The sequence below is a fragment of the Gracilinanus agilis genome, chromosome 1 (assembly GCF_016433145.1).
Source record: "Gracilinanus agilis isolate LMUSP501 chromosome 1, AgileGrace, whole genome shotgun sequence".
Taxonomy (NCBI): Eukaryota; Metazoa; Chordata; class Mammalia; order Didelphimorphia; family Didelphidae; genus Gracilinanus; species Gracilinanus agilis.
The window spans coordinates 552765797-552787680 of record NC_058130.1 but is presented as its reverse complement, the minus strand read 5'-3'; the positions used below and the strand labels follow the sequence as shown (position 1 = coordinate 552787680).

Genomic DNA, 21884 nt, shown 5'->3' with positions numbered 1-21884 from the left:
TGTACAAAAATATTGATAGCAGCTCTTTTTGTGGTGGCAAAGAATTGGAAATTGAGGGGATGACCATCAATGGGGAATGGTTGAACAAATAATGGCCTAGGATGGTGATGAAGTACTATTGTGATGTAAGAAATGATGAGCAGGATGATTTCAGAAAAAAGCTGGAAAGACCTACGGGAAATGATACAGAGTGAAATAAGTAGAACCAAGTCAACAGTGGACACAGTAGCAATAATTTTGTACAAAGATCAACTGTGAAAGACTTAGCTACATTTAGTCATACAGTGATCCAGGACAATTTTGAAGGACTCATGAAAAAGAATGCTATCCAGCTTCAGAGAAAGAGCTGTTGGAGTCAGAATGCAGACCAAAGTGTACTCTTATTCAGCTTTAGTTTATTTGTGTTTTTATTTAGGAGTTTGGGTTTTATATTAATATTCTCTTACAATGATGAACAATATGGAAATATGTTTTACATGATAATACATATATAGCCCAGATCAAATTGTTTCCCCAGGATAGGGTAGGGAAGGGAGGGAGATAATTTGGATCTTATAACTTCAGAAAACTTGTAGAAAAGTCTTATTACATGTTAATTGGGAAAATAAAATATCTTTAAAAAATAAAATAAAATGAAAGTTCTATTATGTTATCTGCCCTACTAATTGAATTTTGGTATCTTCCTATTGCCTTCTGGATTAACTATAAAATGCTGTTTAGTATTCAAAGACCTTTCCAACCTAGCTCCCTTCTACCTTTTCAGTCTTTTTACACCTTACTCTCCAACAACTGTTTTTTGATCTAATGACACTGGCCTCTTGGGTGTTCCATGAACAAGACACTCATTTCATGACTCTGGAGATTTCCTTTCTCTGTTCCCAATGCCTTGTACTCTCCTTCCTTGGCCAACCTACTAACCTCCTTGGCTTTCTTTAAATCTCAACTAAAAATCTTTTACTGGAAGCTTTCTCTAAACTCAATTCTAGTGCCTTTCCCCTGTTCATTATTTCCTGTTTATCCTGTATATAGCTTGCTTTGCATATACTGTATTTGCTTGTTTTCTTCTCTTAAGATTTTAAGTTCTGTTAAAAAGAAAAAGAACTCCCCACCCTTACCACTCTTCCACCTAGGAGCCAACACTCAGAAGTTAAGGGTTTAAAAAAAAAAGAATTGGACAATGATCAGAGCAAGACAGGCTTTACTGTAAGAGTTACAGGTTACAAAAGCCATGGTCTCTGGTTTAACATTTCCTTGAGAAGGTTCCCTCTTTTGCCTTTTTTTGTATTCCCAACGTTTAGTATCATACCTTGCACATAGTAAGTGCTTGATAAATATTTGTTTGATTGTTCTTCAACTGACCCACATATGGTATAGACTCAGGAGAAAGCCCTTCACCATTCTGCTTTCTCTCTTCTGGATTTTCTACAACTTGTCAGTATCCTTAATGGATGCCTCCCAGAATTTAAGATTAGTGTTCCAGATGAGCTGGGACCAGAGGATTATCATCTCCTTAATTCCCAAATATCTAATATTCTCCTCCCCTCCCCTTCCTTCTCCTCTCTTCTCTTCTCCTTCCCTCTACCTCCTCTCTCTCTCTTTCTCTCTCCCTTCTTCTCTCCTCCATTCCTCCCCTCTCTTCCCCAGCATTATTGGCATGTTTCACCAACCTGGCCCAAACCTTTCTTAATGCAGACTAATTGTTAAATTCTTGTTAATTCTAGCTCTGCTTTGATAGATCCTGGTACTCTAGACTCTTAGCTATCATGTTATCCCCATTTTGATTTGCTCATTTATGTCAATTGACACCATTTCAAAGAAGTTGACTCATTAAGTGTATATTTCTCTACTGCATTTTAACTTTGTCTTTTGTAGAGGATAAATGTTTTCATAAGATCATATACTTAGAGCTGAGGGGGTCCTAACATTATCCAGCTCAATGTTCTCGTTTTATAAGGAAGTAAAGTTCCAGATAGGTTGAAACTTGCCCATTATTACAGAGTTCAGAGGTGATAGAACTAAGAGTTTAAATCCAGGGACTCTTGACTCCAACTCCAAATCCATCACTCTTTCTACTATTCCACATAATTACCCAGCCTCACCTCTCAGATAATTTGCCTAGCAATTGCTTGCTTGGTCAAATCTTCCCATTTTTCACTTGTAAATCGGTTTTTGGATGCAAATAACTTATTCATTTCAAATAAATTGGCATAGGTTACATACACATGAGTATACTATCATTTTAATGACTAAAATAATTTTGAAAAAGAAAATAGTGAGCCATTAATATATATTTGGGATAAAAATGGGTTTTCATTTACATGATAAATCCTGTTACTTGGTTACAAGGTAAAAGGAACTCCAAAGTCAACTCAAAGAAGTCAGAGAAAACCATTGCTACCTCTCCTATGTCTTCTCCTCCTTCCCACCCCACCATCCAGTAGCTGAAAATATCAGTATCCAGACTGGTATTGGGATTGGTCGCTTTGGTTTGAATTATAGACTTAAAGGTATAAAATGGAGTGAGACTGATAAATAAACCAAGTGGCTATAGATGCCTGATCTCTTGGCTACCAAAGTTCTGCAGGAATGGGAAATCCACTTTAAGGAAAAGAAAAGATTCATTGATTAAAGTACATTGAGAATGGAAAAGAAAGAAAAGATAGAAATAATGGAGGTGATCAAAGTGGAATGAGGATAGGAGAAAGTGGCAAGGTATGGCAAATTTAACTTCAGTCTCAGAGAAATAAAGAATATGAGACTTTGTGGTGGGGTTTCTAACTCAACCCTTTCCCAGTCGGCCCCCTGTTTCAAGGGAAGCATTGTCTAGAAGGGAGAGACCTTGTTTATGACTTTGTTGTCTAGTTTGTTTGAAATAAGGTTCATTTATGTGATTTACTCTTGTAATGGTTGTTCAGTCACGTCTGACTCTTCATGATCTCAAGAACCCCCCTAGCATAACAATATTGGCTGTGAGGTTTTCTAGAATGAGATACTGAAGTGGTTTGTAGTTTGCCATTTTCTTCTCCAGTGATTAATGCAAAGAGAGGGGCAGTGAACTTACCCAGAATGTCACACAACTACTAAATGTCTGAAATTAGATTTAAACTCTATCCATTGAGGCATCTAGTTTGCCTCCTCTGTCTTACTACTTTTGTTTTTGTGAATTGAAGCAGAATACATATTGAAGGAAGATTCTTAATGATTTTCTGTTAAAAGAAAATTATCTCAAAGAATTCTCTGGTGAAGGATAGCTTTAGTAGCAATCCAGGAGAGTGATGATGGCCACAGGTGCACATACCTTTCCTATTAATTGCTATTAAAATTTTTAAAAAAATTAATTTCCAGGGAGATAAGTAATATTTTTTCTAGAAAGGGGGTGGTAGGCCAAAAAAGTTTGGGAACCACTGGATTAGATAAAGGACAACTAGGTGGCTCCTTGTATAAAATACTGAGTTTGGAGTTAGGATGATTCTTCTTTCTGAGTTCAAATCTGGCCTTAGGCATTTACTAACTCCAGGACTCTGGGCAAGTCACAAGTCACTTAACCTTGGTTGCTGCAGCCTCCTCATTTGTAAAAAAAAGCTGGAGAAGGAAATGTTGAACCACTCCAGCATCTCTGTCATGAGACCCCCAAATGAGGTCACATAGATGACTGAAATGACTGAACAACAACAAAGATTAGGTAATTTCTATAATGGAAACTAGATCTAAAATATTATGTTCATTCTCTTTTTCTTACAACAAAGCTGGTAATCCCACCATTTAATCTGTTTTCTGAATAAGTTAGATATTTTTGGAAAACAACAGTAATACTTTTAGGTCTGCATTGCTCTGAGGAATGTTTTTGAAAAATTCATCCAGAATATGGGGAGGGGGGAGGTAAGCATTGTACAAATTTTAAAAGTAATCATTTAAATAACTTTTAGAAAAGTATTATCTTTATAATAATTTGGATTTTAGAATGTAAGCTCCCTGTAGGCTAGATTAGTTCCATTCTTTGTTCTTGCATAGTACATAGTACTTGCTATTACTTAGCAGAATGCCTCACAGAGGGAGGCACTTAATAAATGCTATTGAATTGATCTTTGTGTGGACACAAGGATATTATTAAGGCCAACAAAGAAAGGTCTGATTCAGGCATCAAAGAGAGTGATAGCATAAGTCTGTGCATTCTGACTTTGTTTTAATTTGTTAAAGCACTAAAAGACATTGAGTTCAAAATGGAGAAAGTGAGTACCTTGCTGTATTCTGCTATATATGGTGTTTTGTATTGTGTTCTTTTGCTGTTGGTTACATTTGAGGAATGATATTGACATAAATGAGCAAATCAAAATGGAGATAACATGATGGCTAAGAGTTTAGAGTACCAGGATCTATCAAAGCAGAGCTAGGGTTAACAAGAATTTAACAATTATAAAAATAATTATCAGTTCCAACCATTCTGGATTGTAATTTGGAATTATGCCCAAAGAGCGCTAAAAGAATGCCTACCCTTTGATCCAGCCATACCATTGCTGGGTTTGTACCCCAAAGAGATCACAGATAAAAAGACATGTACAAAAATATTTATAGCTGCGCTTTTTGTGGTATCAAAAAACTGGAAAATGAGAGTATGCCCTTCAACTGGGGAATGGCTGAACAAATTGTGGTATATGCTGGTGATGGAATACTATTGTGCTCAAAGGAATAATAAACTGGAGGAATTCCATGCAAACTGGAAAGACCTCCAGGAATTGATGCAGAGTGAAAGGAGCAGAACCAGGAGAACATTGTACATAGAGACTGATACACCGTGGTAAAATCGAATGTAATGGACTGCTGTACTAGAAGCAATGCAATGACCCAGGACAATTCTGAGGGACTTATGGAAAAGAACGGTACCCACGTTCAGAGGAAAAACTACAGGAGAAGAAACACAGAAGAAAAACAACTGCTTAAACACATGGGTTGATGCAGACATGATTGGGGATGTAGACTGGAAACTACCACACCAATGCAACTATCAACAATTTGGAAATAGTTCTTGATTGATGACACATGTTAAAACCAGTGGAAATGCGCGTCGGCTATGGAGGGTGGTGAAGGGGGGGGAGGGGTGAAGGGGAAAGTAAGAACATGAATCATGTAACCATGGCAAATTTTTCTAAAAAATTAAAAATAAAATAAAAATAAAAAAATAATTATTAGTTAATGGAAAAAAAGTAACAACAATAGCCAGCATTTATAAAGGGCTTTAAGATTTACAAAATATTTTACAAGACGATAGTTAAAACAACCTTGGCAAGTCAGTACAATTATTTCTAGATGACAGATGGGTTAAGTGATTGCCAAGGACCATACATATATTTGAACTTGTCTTTCTGATTCCAGGTCTAATTTACCCAAGGCATCTTACTCTTCTACCAGAACTGCTATTTCTATCTACACTCTGAATACCTCTGTTAGTCAATACAATCACTACTCAACCCCACTGCAACATATTCAGCCCAGTTCTATTCCCAAGATTCCAGTGCTGTAACATCCTTCTCCTAAGGGCATACCCTTCCTCTACCTAAAGGAAATATTGGAAAGTCTCCTTTCAGCACAGACTGCCCCCTCTCATGATTGTGGCTACATTCAAACTATCTCTTTCCTTTTTTAAACTCTTCTGTCTCAGAATTGATAACTAAGTATGGCTTCCAAGGCAGAAGAACGGTAAGGGCTAAGGAATGGGGGCTAAGTAACTTGTTGCCCAGGATCTCATAGCTACAAAATATCTCAGGTCAGATTTGAATGTAGGACCTCCCATCTCCAAGCCTAGCTCTCTAGCCACTGAACTACCTACTGCATCATAAAAAGTGACAAAATATGAAAAGATTTAAATGATTTGCCTAAGGTTTATTTTTTCATTTTTTATTCAAAATTTTACAAAACCAAATAAAAGTAGCATTACCATATACAAAGAAAAAGAAAATTGTACATAAATGAAATCACTAATTTCTTATATATTTAGCTTTTTTTCTTAATATCTACTCAATCCCATTCACGTTTCCCACTCCTTCCACAGCATCATCCCATTCATAAGTGTTCCACCCTCCCCAGCATCATCCAGTTCACTATTGTCCCCTCCCTGCCCCACCCTCCCTGCATCACAAAAGGTATTGAACATATTCTTATAAATTTAGAGGTTCTAGACGACTTGCTCTTGAGTATCTTTAACTATGAATAATGTTTTCTCGAATCTATACTTTTTGTCAACCCATCGCCTGTAATGCGATTTCTAAGCTAGTAAGATTCATTCCACGTAAGTAAAAAATTTTAACTTTTGATTTTAGGAAAAATTCCCAGGGGGAGATCATTACAGGAATATCTGCATATGTATGTAAAAAAAGTTTATACCTCACCCTAAAAAACAGGTACAATCCCCCAAATAATGATTTTATCTTTTAGTTTGGAGCCTGAACAAAAAACAAAAAAGTTACCCATTCCCCTTATCTGTTGCTGCTGTTGTTTTTAATCTTATTAATATATATATATAATGCAACAGTAAAGGGCAACACAGAATAGCTATCCTCATTTACCACTTAGGGTAAGAATGTTACAATGGAACTGGACCTGTTTGGACTAGTAGTACTTTTCAATGGATCCATTCTTCTTAGAATGCTGTCCTTTATTCCACATTCCAGGGATTCTCTTAACCTTCAATGAGTATTTTTAGCAGTTCTAAAAACAATTCTCTCGAATTAAGGCTAAATAAGTAGAAGTGCTTTATAATTTTAGCCTCTTTTTGAAAGAATGTTATGTGGGATAAGAAGCAAAAGGGTTAAAATAAGCAAGGGAAACTATTGTGATTTGGAGAGTTTGGGCATTGGGAATTGGGAAAACTGAATTTAGGATGACAAGGTTAAATGGAAGGAAAATAAGAATGATAATTTGACTTGACAGAGAATGTGTTAGAGCTAATAGAAGAAGATTAGAAAAAGAAGGGAAGGTATTGGAGAAAAAAGGCTCAAGCAAAAAGAGCAAAGGAAAAGCATAAATTGTGGAGGGACTAGAGGTGAAAGATAAATAAAAGGACTTGAGAAAGGTAATTGATAAAACAAACTAAGACAATTTGATGACAAGGCATGAAGTTTAGACATCTTCCAAACTTCAGTGTTTTTTAAACTCCTGTTTTCAAGAGTATAATTTATGCACTACATTATACTCTACGTAACGCTATGTGTGTGTGTGTTTTTTTATGAGTGTAAGCCTTAAATTTAGAAATTATGTACCCATGTAGACTAGCAAGACAGTATGTAAAAGTGATCTCAGTTGTAAATATTAAATCCAATTTAAAATAGGCTGTGTATCCTCCCTCCAAAAAAAAAAAAAAAAGAAAAGAAAAGAAAAGAAAAAGCAAGCAAAATAAATGAAATGAGTGAACAAATGAACAAATGTATAAATAAATAAATAAAATAAGGCAAAGGAAATAAAGTTGAATATAGCTATCTGGGGCTAGGAAGATGAGAAGTTAACAAGATGAGAAGGCAAGTTTTTTTGACCCACAGAAACACTGCTCCACAGTAGTCCCAGAAGGAAGCTACTTGAAAGAATGACCAAAAAAAAAAAATCTCTCTTCCAGAAATTGTAAGGTAGCTAGGAGAATTTTGCAGGGATAGATAAAGTGTAGACTGATGTATAGTTTTGGAATTTATCAGCGTGGAGAAGTTAACTGAACACATGGGTTGATGAAATAAATCAAGAGACATCAAAAGGGCTTTAAGGGGAAAAGAGGGAATAAGATATATATTATAGTATATATATGTGTATATATGTGTGTGTGTATATATATATATATACACTACAGTTCAGCAGTTCTCAAGCTTTTTGATATCAGAGTCTTTTTATACTCTTGGTGTCAGGACCTTTTTAATACTCCTAAAAATTATTGAAGACTCCCCAAAGATCTTTTCTTTATTATCTCCCTCAAATAATTCAACATAGTATAGTAGCACTACTACAAATATTGCTTTTATATATGTTTTTAAAGTTTCCAAAATACTTTACAAATATTTTATCCTCATCAATCCTAGAAGGTAGGTATAATTATTATACCCATTTTACAGATGAGGAAACCAAGGCAGAGAGAAAATAAGTAATTTACTCAGGGTAACAGTGAGTATCTGAGACAAGATTTGAACTTAGGTTTTCCTGACTGCAAGCTCTATCTGCTTTACCACTTAACTGTCTCTTTGTTGTCATCATTGTTAGGTCATGTCAGTCCTGCCTGACTCTTCATTAACCCCATTTGGAGTTTTCTTGGCAAATGTCCTGGAATAGTTTGCCATTTTCCTTCTCCAGCTTCTTTGACAGATGAGGAAACTGAGACAAATAGGGTTAAGTGTCTTTCTTGCGCAGGTTACATATCTAGTTAAGTGTGTGAGACTAGATTTAAATTCAGGAAGAGGAGTCTTCTTGGCTTCAAGCCTGGCACTATCCATTTGCCATTTAGCTACCCATCTCATGGTATAAAGCATCTCATTTTCTGACCTCAGGATCCCTTACCCTGAGTATTTGAGAACTGCTGTGGCATAAGATAACATGTCTGTAAAAATGAGAAAGCTGAACTAAATTCCAGTGATAGAGACATCTAGAAATTCAAAGGAGATAAGTTTCAGGAATGGAGCCACAATTAAAACCCATAGATTCAGATATCTATATACAAATATATTAAGTAAAGGTAACAAGTGTTAAACTGAAAAACAAACAAACAAACACAGAGCTATTAAATAGTCAGAAAACCACTCTTTAATCATGGATAGGAATGCCGGCTCTGTACTCCTGGGAGTGCCACCATTACCAAGCTAGATGACAGCTCTGAGGAAAAAAAGAATTTGGGGAACATATACCCTTTTAGGGGAACTGAGGACTGAGGATGATTGACTTTACAATGGTAACAAAGAAAATGAGGAGTCCTAGACAGGAATAACAGTGAGAGGCTGACTTTTTACAATGGACACAAAAGGGAATGATCAATGCAAAGTACTGGGCTACCTTGGTAAAGGACCTTGGACTAAGGGGCGAAACCTTTGGGCCAAAAAGAGATACTTAACACTGAGGGAATTAACCATCTCTACTGAAACTACTTTAAAGTTTATAGTTAGTCTGAGTCTCCTGAAGTTGGGTTTTTCTCTCAGGGGGAAACTCATGTGACCAGGTCAAACTTGAGGTCTTCACTTTCAAACTAACTAAACTGGGAGGGGGGGTCATCAGATCTCACTGGGCTACAAGTTTGGGGGTTTCCAGATTTCATATCGACACAAGGAAGGCAAACCAAACATCTTGCCTGATGGAAGGAGGTAAATTTGATTCTTGAGACTTGGTGGGATTGAGGCTTATAATTGGGATACGATTTTTGAATGCCTTGCCTTTCTCAAAAGGAACACAATTGATTAAAATGCCAATGGAATAGCATTAGATATTTTAAAAATATACTCCCAGGGGAGGATCTAGGTATCCAAAGGGATAAATATGGCAGAGAGCATTCTGTGAGAATCAATTGAGGTAGAAGCATGAATAATATTGTCACCAGAATCTACTCTAGATAATTTGGAGGGGAAAAATAGAATTGGTAATCTCTTAGCTCCCGGCAGCTCTGATTGAAGGGACTTCCCAAGAAAACTCTGGGCTAAGAACCAAAGAATTCTGTGAATATTGTGAAACTGAACTCTGACTTTGTATAAGGAATCAGAATTTGTGGAGACCAAAGGGAAAGTTTTTGGTTTAGTCTGAAGGTCAGTTTAAGGGTAACATTATTGTTTGATATGCAATGCAGGGTTTGAGATAAGTAGATAAAAATGTGGCTGTGGTGTGGGAAAAAAGAGTAGACAAAGGGAGATTGAAAAGCTTATGCTTTCTCCAAGTGTTTGAGTTGACATGGAAAATGCCAAATTAATGGGCTTTGATCTTGATGTGTGAGTTGTTTACAAAATATTTAATGAATTTTATGAAAATTGTACCTAAGAAATCTCTCCAGTTATTGAGCACTATGGATATTCTATCTTCAGGCTAATGCTTCACTTTATTCCTTCTATATTTTTCTTTATAACAGATCCCACCTAAACGTGTGGAGAATGGAACACTGAGAATCTGGGTAGCTTAGGGCAGGGCCTTGGGAAGGTTTGTAAAATTTAATAAAAATTATGTTAAATATTAAGGCATTAATGGCTTTTTTAATCAGACAAGATGTCAAGAATATAACTTATCTTTAACTACAGAATGGAGAACAGGGCCTTAATTGATACTCATTATTAAATTTTTGGAGAGCAGAGATTATTTCTGCCTTTCATTATATTCCTTGGCCAGGCATAGAGTAGTGACTTAATATAAAATACTTGTTCACTTGATAATAAAGAATAGAAATAGCATCTAATATATATATATATGTATGTGTTATGTCTATAGATAAACCTATAGACATACACATGTATACACATATTTAGAAAATTATAACTTTCATTACAACAGACATATTAAGTATATAATATATGTAATATAACATAATAAAAATATAATGTATTAATATATTACGTATAATGTATAATACAATAATATAAACACACTATTTAATATATTTAATATGTCTGATAGGATTAAATACTATTTTATATGATATTACATGTGATATATATTATATTACATACATATTATATACTAAACTCATTCTTTACCTTTGAGGGTAATATATGTCAAAATGAACATAATATGATTGCAAAAGATATATGTGAAAATATAAAATTATAAATATAAAAATAAGATGGATGATCCTGGACAACTCCTAAATGATATGTCTCTGGGTCTCTTTTCCCATCTGTGAAAAGAAAGAGTGAAATATATACTTATATTACATACATATTCTATATATTTCATGATACATGACATATGATACTAAATATCATGTATAATGTTCTCTGCATATATATAAATCATTCAAGGACACAAAAAAAGCCTTGATTCTCTTGTTGAATCACTAGATATAAACTATTCAAACATTAACCCTTAAACAAATTATGAAAATAGTAAGCAGATGTAATTAAGTAAGGTTTTTTTCTCGTAGGTAATCTCAAGATTTAACTTATTAATACTCGTATATTTAATATTGAAGAAGGCTTTCTGTGTTGATCAAGGACATTTTGAATGAATCATTATTAAGTATTTGAAGATAGTGTTACTTAGCACAAGAGATAAATTTTTTTGCATAACCGTTTTTTCCTCCTAACTGAGAGTCACCTATTCAGCAGCTTCCCTCAGGAATTTTGTTTCAAAGTTAACCTTATTAAGTAGCAAACTCCCTAATTCACTCTAGACCCTCCTTTCATTCTGTCTGTGTTTTTATTGTCAAGAACTTTTGGTAGCTAGCTACTTATCTGGTGCCATCTTCAGCATATTTTTTAAGCTTTTCTTTTTCTGACTCCCTCCAATGATTATTGGGCTTAAAGTAATTAAGCACCCTATGTATGTACTGAGAAGGGGAGCCATTCTCTTGTCTGGGTTTTTATCTTCTGGGCTGAAATGTAAAGATCATTTATTTCAAAAGGCTCCACAATGTGTAGTTTTTATCTATTTGTCCTTTTAGTTTATGCAGTCAAATCACTCCCTAATGGCTTTTGTATAGCTCTCATCTGAATACTATGATTAAAATCCAGTTAGTTTGAGCAGCCAAATGACCCCTAATTGCTCTCATCTGAATACCTATGATTAAAAACCCAGTTTCTTCTAACTTGTATATATTTGCTTTGAAATATTTAGGCATTTGCCTATCTTGCAATTGTTTTTAAAGCACTTGGTGGCTCTTTCCTCTGAGAAGTGTCACATTGACTCTAGGGTATTCCTTCCATATTTCACTTTACACTTGAATGTAGAACTAGGAACTACCAAATTCCCATGGTGTCCGCTTTCAAAAAGACCATCTTTCAGGACCATTGCTCATTCCATCACTCAGGTATCATCTCTACTCAGAGAAGGAGGCTACCTCAGACTTGCCCAGGCAGCACATGTGCCCATTGCCATGTTTAAACAGTTTACCACAGATGGCAGGGGGGATGAAAGGGAGAGTTCTCTCCCTCCAACTCCCATGTCCTAGCGGGAGAGTCCCATGCCTGACATTTTAGAGAGATGAGAGGAGAGAAGTCCCAAAATTGCCTTTCTTTTTCAAGTCTATTAAGTGGGTCATCTTGACACCTCTTCTTTGCAATAACCATGGCTCATAAGGGAATTTCATGATCCCAAAGCACATATCCTTCAACGATGAGCCTTATGAATTACCAGAAGTCAGGTTACTCAGCCACAAAGGGGTGCCCTATAACCATAGAAGATGAGAGAGAGAGAGAGAGAGGAGATTACCATCGTTACATAAACATACACTTTTTCCAGTTTATATTCTCCTGCTGTAAGTCTCTCTACTTTGGCCGCCTTCTAAAAACCAATGGAGAGAGAGGTTGCTGGGAATTTCATCACTGCTGTTAGAAGACACAGACTGATGAGGTCTCAACATCTAGAGTTGTGAGGTCATAAATTACAATTCAAAACTTGAGTTTTAAAGGCAAATAATGAAAAGATGCAATGAATGCACCAGGAGCTCTTTACAATGGTAGCAGGGATAGGACTAGTGAAGCCTAGAATATCAGCCTCTTCACAAACTATCATGCACTCACTTCATTTTTTCCACTACTGTAGTATTTTTCTTTATAGCATAGTCAGGAATGCAAATGGTTGCCAATATTAAAGTGAAAATGAGGTTTCTAATAAAATCTTTCAAATCCTTAGAGTAGCGAAAGTTAAATGTTGAGGATTGACTGTATGTACATCAGCCTCGTTTTTTAACTTAACCTTTGAGGGTAATATATGTGAATAATTAATATGATTACAAAAACATAGATGAAAATATAAAAATGAGATGGACGATCCTGGACAACTCCTAAATGAGATGTCTCTGGGTCTCTTCCCCATCTGTGAAAAGATAGAGTGAAGTTAGATGACCTAGCAGGTGTCTTTCAGCTCTACAAAGTTCTATGACTTTAAAGTTTCACCTTTTTTAGCAATATCTTTTTTAGTATGTGCATTTACAGGTCTCTTCAAAGCACCCCTGCCCCACTTTTTGCTTTAGGTCAATTCACTTCTTTCAGAGTAAGGCATGAGCATGAAACTCCCTTTAGCAACTTGTGTTATTTATTTCCAGCTTTGGTGTGGGATATAGTATAGGAAAGGTATTACCGAAAACGAACAGTTTGGTTATCTGCGATTTTAAAAATACATTAATTATACAAAGTTAATGAAGTTCCTATCTTTTATGTTCTGACCAAAATTCCAGTGCATAATTGTTAGCCAGTTAATGAATATTAACATGGAAAGTTCTATTCTTTCATTTATTACAGGTATATGAAAATATGGGCAACCTATAAAATATGACTAGAATTCTAATATACTTGTGGAAACACTTATTCAATGCAAAACACAAATGATTATAATAAAGTCAAACTTTTAATTCCAATGAATAGCTCCAGTTAACATCTCAGTTTTCCCTGGATCCTTTCCTGCTTTCCAATCCTTTTTACATAGTAGTTTACATTACTTCATATAAAGTTGTAGCATACGGCATATTTGCTTAGAACGCTACAATGTAGTGTTACCAAAGGTATAGGTTAGAATTATATTACTATAGTGTATCTTTCTGGGGTTTTTTTGAGTCAGTGTTGCATAGAATAAACTTTTGTCCAAAACCTTTTAAGGCCTTAGCTTTGCCTAAATGTAGTGAGAAAACCTGCCATTCTGGACTTTGAAGTCCAAGCAGACACAGGAAAAGATTTGAACACTCAGTCGCTTATGTCTTACCTGACCCTACTCACCAAGGAAATTAAAACTTTGATTGTTACTCCTACTAAAACACCCACTTTGTATGGAATGTTTGCCATCTTGCTGAAGTGAATACTGAGCATTGTGTTGACAGGAAGAATTTGGGGTGAGGGGAAGAGGAGAAAGTCAAGGAAGATGAACATTAATAGTAAAGGATATGTAAAAGGGTAGAATAATGCCATTCTATTTCAACTTTGTTCTTTCACCTTGGGAATGCAAAATATTGTGAGATCACCACTTCCTAGAGTCTCTTAAGTTGGAGAGGACCTCAGACAGCATTTGGTCCAATCCCAGGTGGTTTTTCATCTTCACCTCCTCCTGGCTTCTTTCAAGTTTCAGCTAAAATTCTACCTTCTACTGGAAACCTTTCCAGATCTCCCTTAAATCTGATGCCTTCCCTTTGTTGATTATTTTTACTCTAATCTGTATATTCTTTGTATGTTGTTATTCAGATATTTAAGTTGAGTCTAACTGTTCCCTTGGCCTCTTTGGGGGTTTTCTTGGTAAAGAGACTGGAATGGTTTGCCATTTCCTTCTCCAGCTCATTTTGCAGATGAGGAAACTTTGGCAAACAAGGTTACGTGACTTGTCCAGGATCACACAACTAGTTACTGTCTTCCCTGGCTACAGATTTGGTGCTTTATCCACTGTACCACCTAGCCAGTTAGCTTATACCTCCCCTGCTCCATGCCCCAACACAGTACCCATGTAGTTTACATGTTTTCTTTTCTTTGTAATGAGGACTGTGACCCCTTGGAGAGCAAAGACATTTCTTTCTGTCCCTGGCACTTAGCAAAGTACACAGTGTAGGTACTTAATAACTATTTATTCACCATGAATTGTATTTACTTTAGTATTATTTGCTTCTTTTTCATAAGAGAATCAGGTATAAAGTCTTGGGTATTCTTCTGGAAAGAGGTTGGATAAACATATTGCCAAACTATGAAATGGCATTATAAAAGAGAGAAATAGTATGTTTCACAAGATAAAGTTTTAACTCTTCCTTGGAATAAATCTGCTTATAATGATCATTGCTAGCTAGCTATTAATATAATTAGATCAAATTTGTAAAGCACTTCATAAATATTAAAGTGCTATTTAAATGCTATTATTATTATAATTAATATCAATCAATAAACATTTACTAAATATCCACTCTGTGCTAGATACTGTGCTAAAACATTGGGAATACCAAAAATTACTACAACTACATCAACAACAACAATAAGTACTACTACCACCACCACCACCACTACTACTACTACTACTACTACTACTACTACTACTATGACTACTAACACTATAACCACTACTATGACTATGAATACTATAGTATAGTACTCTACTATAGTATACTATACTATAGTAGAGTAGTATACTAGAGTAGTATAGTAGTAGACGTCATAGTAGTAGTCATATCTTAGAACACTTTTTGATATTCCTAGAGTAAATAGTTGTAAATTCCTAGAGTAATGGCAGGGTACAGTGGTCATAAAGCACAATGAGCATAATGTACTTCTAAATATTTTACTGTTTTATATCAGTCATTTCTGGATATGACCTCTTCCTCCTCCAGGGAATTTTCCTTATAATAAAGAAAAACAGTTAAGCAGAAACAACTTAATAGTTTCTGACAATGCATACAACATTCAGGTCAGTACAGAGCAGTGAAAAGAGTCCAAAGAGTCAAAGTCTGACACTTCTGATCTGTGTGATGATAGACAAGTCACTTAGTCTCTCTAAGCCTAAATTTCCTCATTTGAATATTGAGATAATTAGAATTGTAGTACTTGTGGAGTGGAGGTTGTGGATAAAATTAAGTAAAGTCATTTGCTAACCTTCAAACACTATATGCAATTAAGGTATTAAAGTCAGAGAAGTGTATTCACATTTTTAAAAATATGTTTACATCATAGAATTAATGTTTTGGACATCACAATGAATATACATTTCTGTTATGTCCACATCTTCCTGCCCCCAAAAGCACTGAATATTGGTCATTAGTCTTCCATTCATCCTATCATATTTCTAAAGCAAGAATTTTAAGTAAATAAACATTAACTTATGCTTTTTTTTAATATTCTTTTGATCTTTATTCCTGGTACAATATCTGTTTGGGATGATATCATATAGGCCCGTAACACTCCTTAGCACTATTCTTTGTTTTTAAACATGCCTGAGAGGCTACTTTTTGGTTCAGCAAAGGAAGTGGAAGAGACAGATTTGGGAATATCTGATGTATAATATTTGAATTCTATAAACTATTATTCAGGACTTCTGAATGGGCAATAGGGGAAGGAGGGAGAGGAAGAGGAAGAGTAGGGTAAACAAAAAAAGGAACTGAATTTTCTGGTTTAGGAAAAAAAAAACCTACAAAGGAACTTTCCTTCCTACAGTTGATTTCTCTTTTTATTTTTTCCAAAAAGTACTTCCTTTCAAAACATTTGATATATAAGTCATTTGACAATTCTATTTTTTTAAAAGCCAGAGAGATACTTTTTATATCATCCCTCACATTTATTATATCAAGAAGAAAAATACGTGTGGCCAAAGTTAAACAAACTAGAAGATTTTTACTCTTATTTTGTGTTTTAGGCAGATAGAACATTTTAAAGTAAGAATTCAAAAGCATTGCTTGGAATTTTTTTTTAAAAACTGACTTCCAAAGCAGCTTTTTCTCATAAGCAAAAAATGCCTGAGAATATAAACTCACTGGATTTCTCTTGACAATGGTAATTCAGTGGTTTGCTAATCAAGGAAATAGTAGTTTTTTGGTTAAGCATGGTTATTGGTATATTGCACATTTTATTTTTAAGTGTAAGAGAAATTTATACTTTAATGAAAAATCAATCTCTCAAAAAGTATTCACTAGTTTGTTTTTTTTTTTAAAAAGACCTTTTAGCCAAACTTGGTAGCAACATATAATGTTATTGTTTACCATCTGCATGGTGCTAATTTGTTCAGATGATGTTAAAGATAGTTTCAGAAGCAGAGTTAATAGGGTTCTAAAAGTGAATCTTAGAATGCTGACCTACTCTGGTTGTGAAAAAAAAATATTGCTGAATGAGAAAGAATTTAGTTCATGCTTGATCAAGTTGGTAACCCTGGCAACTTGCCATTCTACCAACTTGCAAGGTTAAATACCATGATAGAGAAACTATTCCATGGTAATTCTTGAGAAGGAGTAAGTTACAGATTAGAAGAGAGTTGACTAAGGAATTCTGACATACATTCTATATATCTCATGTATTAAATACACATCTACATAGTGAAAATGCAATTTTATTAAATCATGCAGCAGTTATGCCTTACAACTAATCCCCATATCTCCCTCTGTCCTTTGATTTTTGCTTATAAATTCAAACTTTTGTCCTTGGTAGGGTGTCTTTCTATCTTCCCCTCCTCCTCCTCGTCTTTGTTTTCTTCCTTTCCTCCTACGTGGTTCTCAGGGGCAGTTGCTTTCTATTGAAATATTTTAATACTCCTTGAAATTAACTATGCAACACAGAGAGCTTGTTTTTTGCCCCCTCTTTTTAAATTATTCAGCACTCCTTTTCAAACTCCTCTTCATCATCTCCTAAATGTGGCCATCAGTTCAAGGACTGAGCACACACAAGGAAAAATGGATGACGTTTTCTGGAAAATAGGATAGATTAATTACTTTCAATTATTACTTAATCTGAGAATTGAAAATAAAATAACATCAGAATTACAATTACTCATTTTATTAGAAAAAATATTCTGGAAACTTTTGCAAGGGTTATGGCTCATCTAAAGTAAAACTAGTTGATGTGCCTTAAACTCTAGGTCTGCAACCAGGTTGCTTCTTTTGTTGGAAATATATGCCTTTCTCAATCTGCCTTCTTAGTAAGCTAGCTTGCCTTCAAGGGCAGCTCAAAGCTTTCTTTCTACAGAAAGCCTTTCCTTGATTCCCTTTTCCTGCCTTCTTCCTCTTCAAGTTATCATTTATATATGTATCTATAGACATGTTGTATCTTCTAGAAAAATGTAAACTCTCTGAGGGTAAAGAACTTTAATCTTTCATTTTGGGATTTTTTTTTGTATCCCCAGTGTAGTGGGGTTTTTTTGTTTGTTTGTTTTCATAAAAACCCTTACCATGTGTCTTAGACTCAATACTCTGTATTGGTTCTAAGGAAGAAGAGTAGGAAATGGGGGTTAAGTGACTTGCCCAGGGTCACACAGCTGGGAACTATCTGAGATCAGATTTGAACCCAGGACTTCCTGTCTCTAGGCCTGGCTCTCAAGCCACTAAACTAGGATTCATGAACTTAAGAAAAAAAACAAAACTTGTTAACTTTTTCTTTTGTAATCATATATATTTTATTTTTAATAAATGTTTCAATAAAAACATTATTCTGAGAAGGGGCATCGAGAACGTTTCCCAGACTGCCAAAGGATAAGAACCACTCCCTAGTAACAGCACATAATAAGGACTCCATAATGCTTTTTCAATCTGTTTTCTGAATTTTTAAAAAACTTATTTAAGCATATTATGAAAATTTTATTGAGGTGTCATCTAAGGAAGGAAAGAACACTAGATTTGATATGGAAGAATCCAGGTTTAAATCTAGCTTCTGTCATTTATTCATGTGGGCAGTAACTTCAGGTAAATCGCTTAACCTCTAGTGGCACCTTCTGTTTCATCATTGTAAAATGAAGAGTTTGGTCTCGATGACCTCTAACGTCTTTCCAGCCCCAAACCTGTGATTCTAAGGTCTTAATATTAGATTACTAATATTATTATATCACAGGTGATATAATAATATTAGAAATATTAGATTACCATAACTTAGCTACTCCCTTTAATAAAGAGTAAATGTATGAACCCTAGTTATTGAAGAACCCAAAGAATTTGAAAATTATTATTTTTTTGTTGTTCAGCTGTTATTCACTCTTTATGATCCCCATTTGGGGTTTTCTTGGCAAAGACACTGGATTGGTTTGCGGTTTTCTTTTCAAGCTCATTTTTACTGTTGAGGAGCAAAGGCAAATAGGGTTAAGTGACTTGCCCAGGGACACACAGCTCATAAATATCTGAGGTCCTGTTTGAACTCAGAAAGATGCCTCGCTGACTGCAGGGCTCACTTTGCCACCTAGCTGCTCTTGGAAATTACTAGGCAACACCTTTTAAGTAACCCTTTTAAACTTCCTCAATGCTATACTAGTCTACCTGGCCACAGTGGGAGTGGGGATTCTTTTCAGGTCAAAAAGTTTTTAGGTGCCTGTGTTCTAGAGTTGGAGAACAAAGGAAGTGGGAGCATTGGCAAGTTAATCAGTAAAGAGCTTCTTTGTTGATTAGTAATTCAGAGTGAACTCAGTTATTCAAATTGCTTAGCTTGCTTATCTTCCTTCTTGGTCTTGTCTGTTATTTAGGCATTTTAGTACTGAATATACCACCATGACCTTCCCCTCTGATATCATATCTCCTTGCCTCATCCTCAAAATACCTATTTTAAGGTCTACCATGCAATACTCAAAATAAAGTGCATGTTAACTTTCTGGAGAAAGCTGTCATTAAAACTTTTAATTGGCTTTGAGAACTAAGATTTTAAAAATCCTAGATTCAAAACAGTTCCAGTAAGAAGGATTAAGTGGGAATCATTAAATTAATAGATAAGTGAAACTCATTTTCAGTTCCTTAATAGCAATGTCATTCAGGGCATTCTTAACCCCTGCCTCAGTTTCATTACCTGTAAAATTGAGATAATAATAGCACCCTGTTCTTTTTCAGTCATGTCCAACTCTTCATTGATCCTCCTTAGGGTTTTCTTGGCAAAGACACCCAAGTGCTTTGCCATTCCCTTCTCTACCTCGTTATAGAGATGAGTAACTGAGGCAAGCAAAGTTAAGTGACTTGCCCCCAGGGTCATAAGGCTGGTATCTGAGACCAGATTTGAACTCAGGAAGATGAGTCTTACTGACCCCTCCCCCCCCCCCCCCCCAGGCCTGGCACTCTGTCCAGTGCTATTGAGCTATTCTTTGTCAGGCTTCAGACTAGTACAAATTAGTGGGTTATACATCTTAATGACAAACTAAATTAATGGCGCACAGGCCAAGCTTTTATGGTTTTACTAGGTCACAGGGCCAAAAATCTTCATTAGAAATTGGTAACATTAGAAGGAATAATCATGAAGAACAACATTAAAAATGACTGGCCATTATATTATTAAAGTTTTCAATTATTTGTCTTCAAAAAGTCTCATTTACTAAATTAATTACTCTTCCTAGATTTTAAAATGAAAAATACATACCTTGTTTATATTAGCATGCATAAAACTTACACATATATAATTTATATTTTTTAAACAAATTTTTCTAAACAATTTTGGAGTTTGGAGTTTAGTATGGAGCACATAATTTTTTAAACATTCGTTTACTTAAATTTTTTGGTGGTAGTGGTTATTAAATATAATAAAAATTGGACGAAATAAAAACCAAAAGTTTTGTGTGGTCCTCAACTCAAAATAAAATGTTAATTGTCAAAAAAAGAAATATCCTTTCAAAGAAATTTGATGTAAAAATTCATTTGTAGTCCAACAAAATATCAGAAATGGTCACGGACCTATGATTTAGATTTCAGCCCATCTATGGCTTCTGGTTCTCTGAGTCTTAGAGAATTTAAATGACTTGCCCTAAATATTGGAGAGGCATGGGAATGTTGAAATTAGGCATTCCTAGCCCCAAATTGAGCACCAATATGTTTCAGACTCTTAGTTTAACCTTCTTCAACAACTTGTGCTCGTTCTGGGTTTTCAGACCCCTGGCTATTAATTGTATAATCTCACAGGATAATAGAAGTAGAACTGGAAGGGACATTACTCCATTACTCTGATTTTACACAAGAGCAAAGTGAATCCCAGAGAGTTTGTGACTTGTCCCAATATTACACAGACAATAAAGGACAGGGTCAATGTCCAGTGAAACTTTGCACTCCTAGGCCATGATGTACTACAACAGATCTTAGAAACATGCTTCAGATATAAAAGCTAACCAAGATTTCTGAGCATAAATCCTAATTTATAAATCATTCCTTCAACAAATAGAATTCAATTTAGTTAATGTATAATAGGATCAATTAGGTGGTGCAACAGATAAGAGTTCAGAGCCTGGAGTTAGGAAGAGGCATCTTCCTGAATACAAATTTGGTTCTTATTAGCTGTGTGATCCTGGGCAAGTCACTTAACTTTGTTTGCCTCAGTATCCTCACCCGTAAAATGAGATGAACTGGAGGAGGAAATTACAAACCACTTCTAGTATCTTTGCTAAGGAAATTCCAATGAATCATGAAGAGTTGGGACACAACTAAGAATGACTGAGTGCAAATGCTTAACAAGCATCTGCTGTACCTGGGTACCACATAATTCATTCACTTGACAAATGTTTGAGTAGAACAGATGATGTGGTACTGTAAACAGAACCCTGGATTTTGTCATTCAGGAGCCAGAATTCCATTCTGTCTCTGCCATTTAATTCCTGTATGATCTTGGGAAAAGCCACTGTTTCCTTATCTGTAAAGTCAAGATAATAGAACTTGCTTAACTTGCCTCAGGATATAAGGAAAGAGCTTTTTAGATTTAAAGGAAAAAAAAGGGAGGGATGGGAAGGAGTTTAGTAGACACTTAATAAATATGTATCTGTTGAATGAGTAACTGCTTAAGTTGTACTTCCTAAGCAAGTAAACTAGAGATATGTCGAAGATTAGGGCAGAATCTTAGCTAGTTTAATGGGAAATTTTTCAAGTAATATTTTCATGAGATTCAAAGTGGGGAATGAATAGTAATATAGGATTATTATACATAATAAGAATGTAAATATAATGCAGAAAGAAAGAAGGGAAGGAGAGAAAGCAGGAGATGGGGAGAGAAGAAGGAGGAAGACAGATGGAGACAAAGAATATCAGTAGGTCACGAATGGAAGATTGTATTAGTAAGGAGAACAAGTTGAGTATGTACATATATATATATATATATATATATATATATATATATATA

At 35.1% G+C, this 21884-nt stretch overlaps 1 protein-coding gene across 1 annotated transcript in view; it reads left to right on the top strand.

Annotated features, from left to right (window-relative positions):
* Window positions 1–21884, top strand: part of LAMA1 (laminin subunit alpha 1) — a 143409-nt gene that overhangs the window by 9140 nt on the left and 112385 nt on the right. The window lies entirely within an intron of this gene.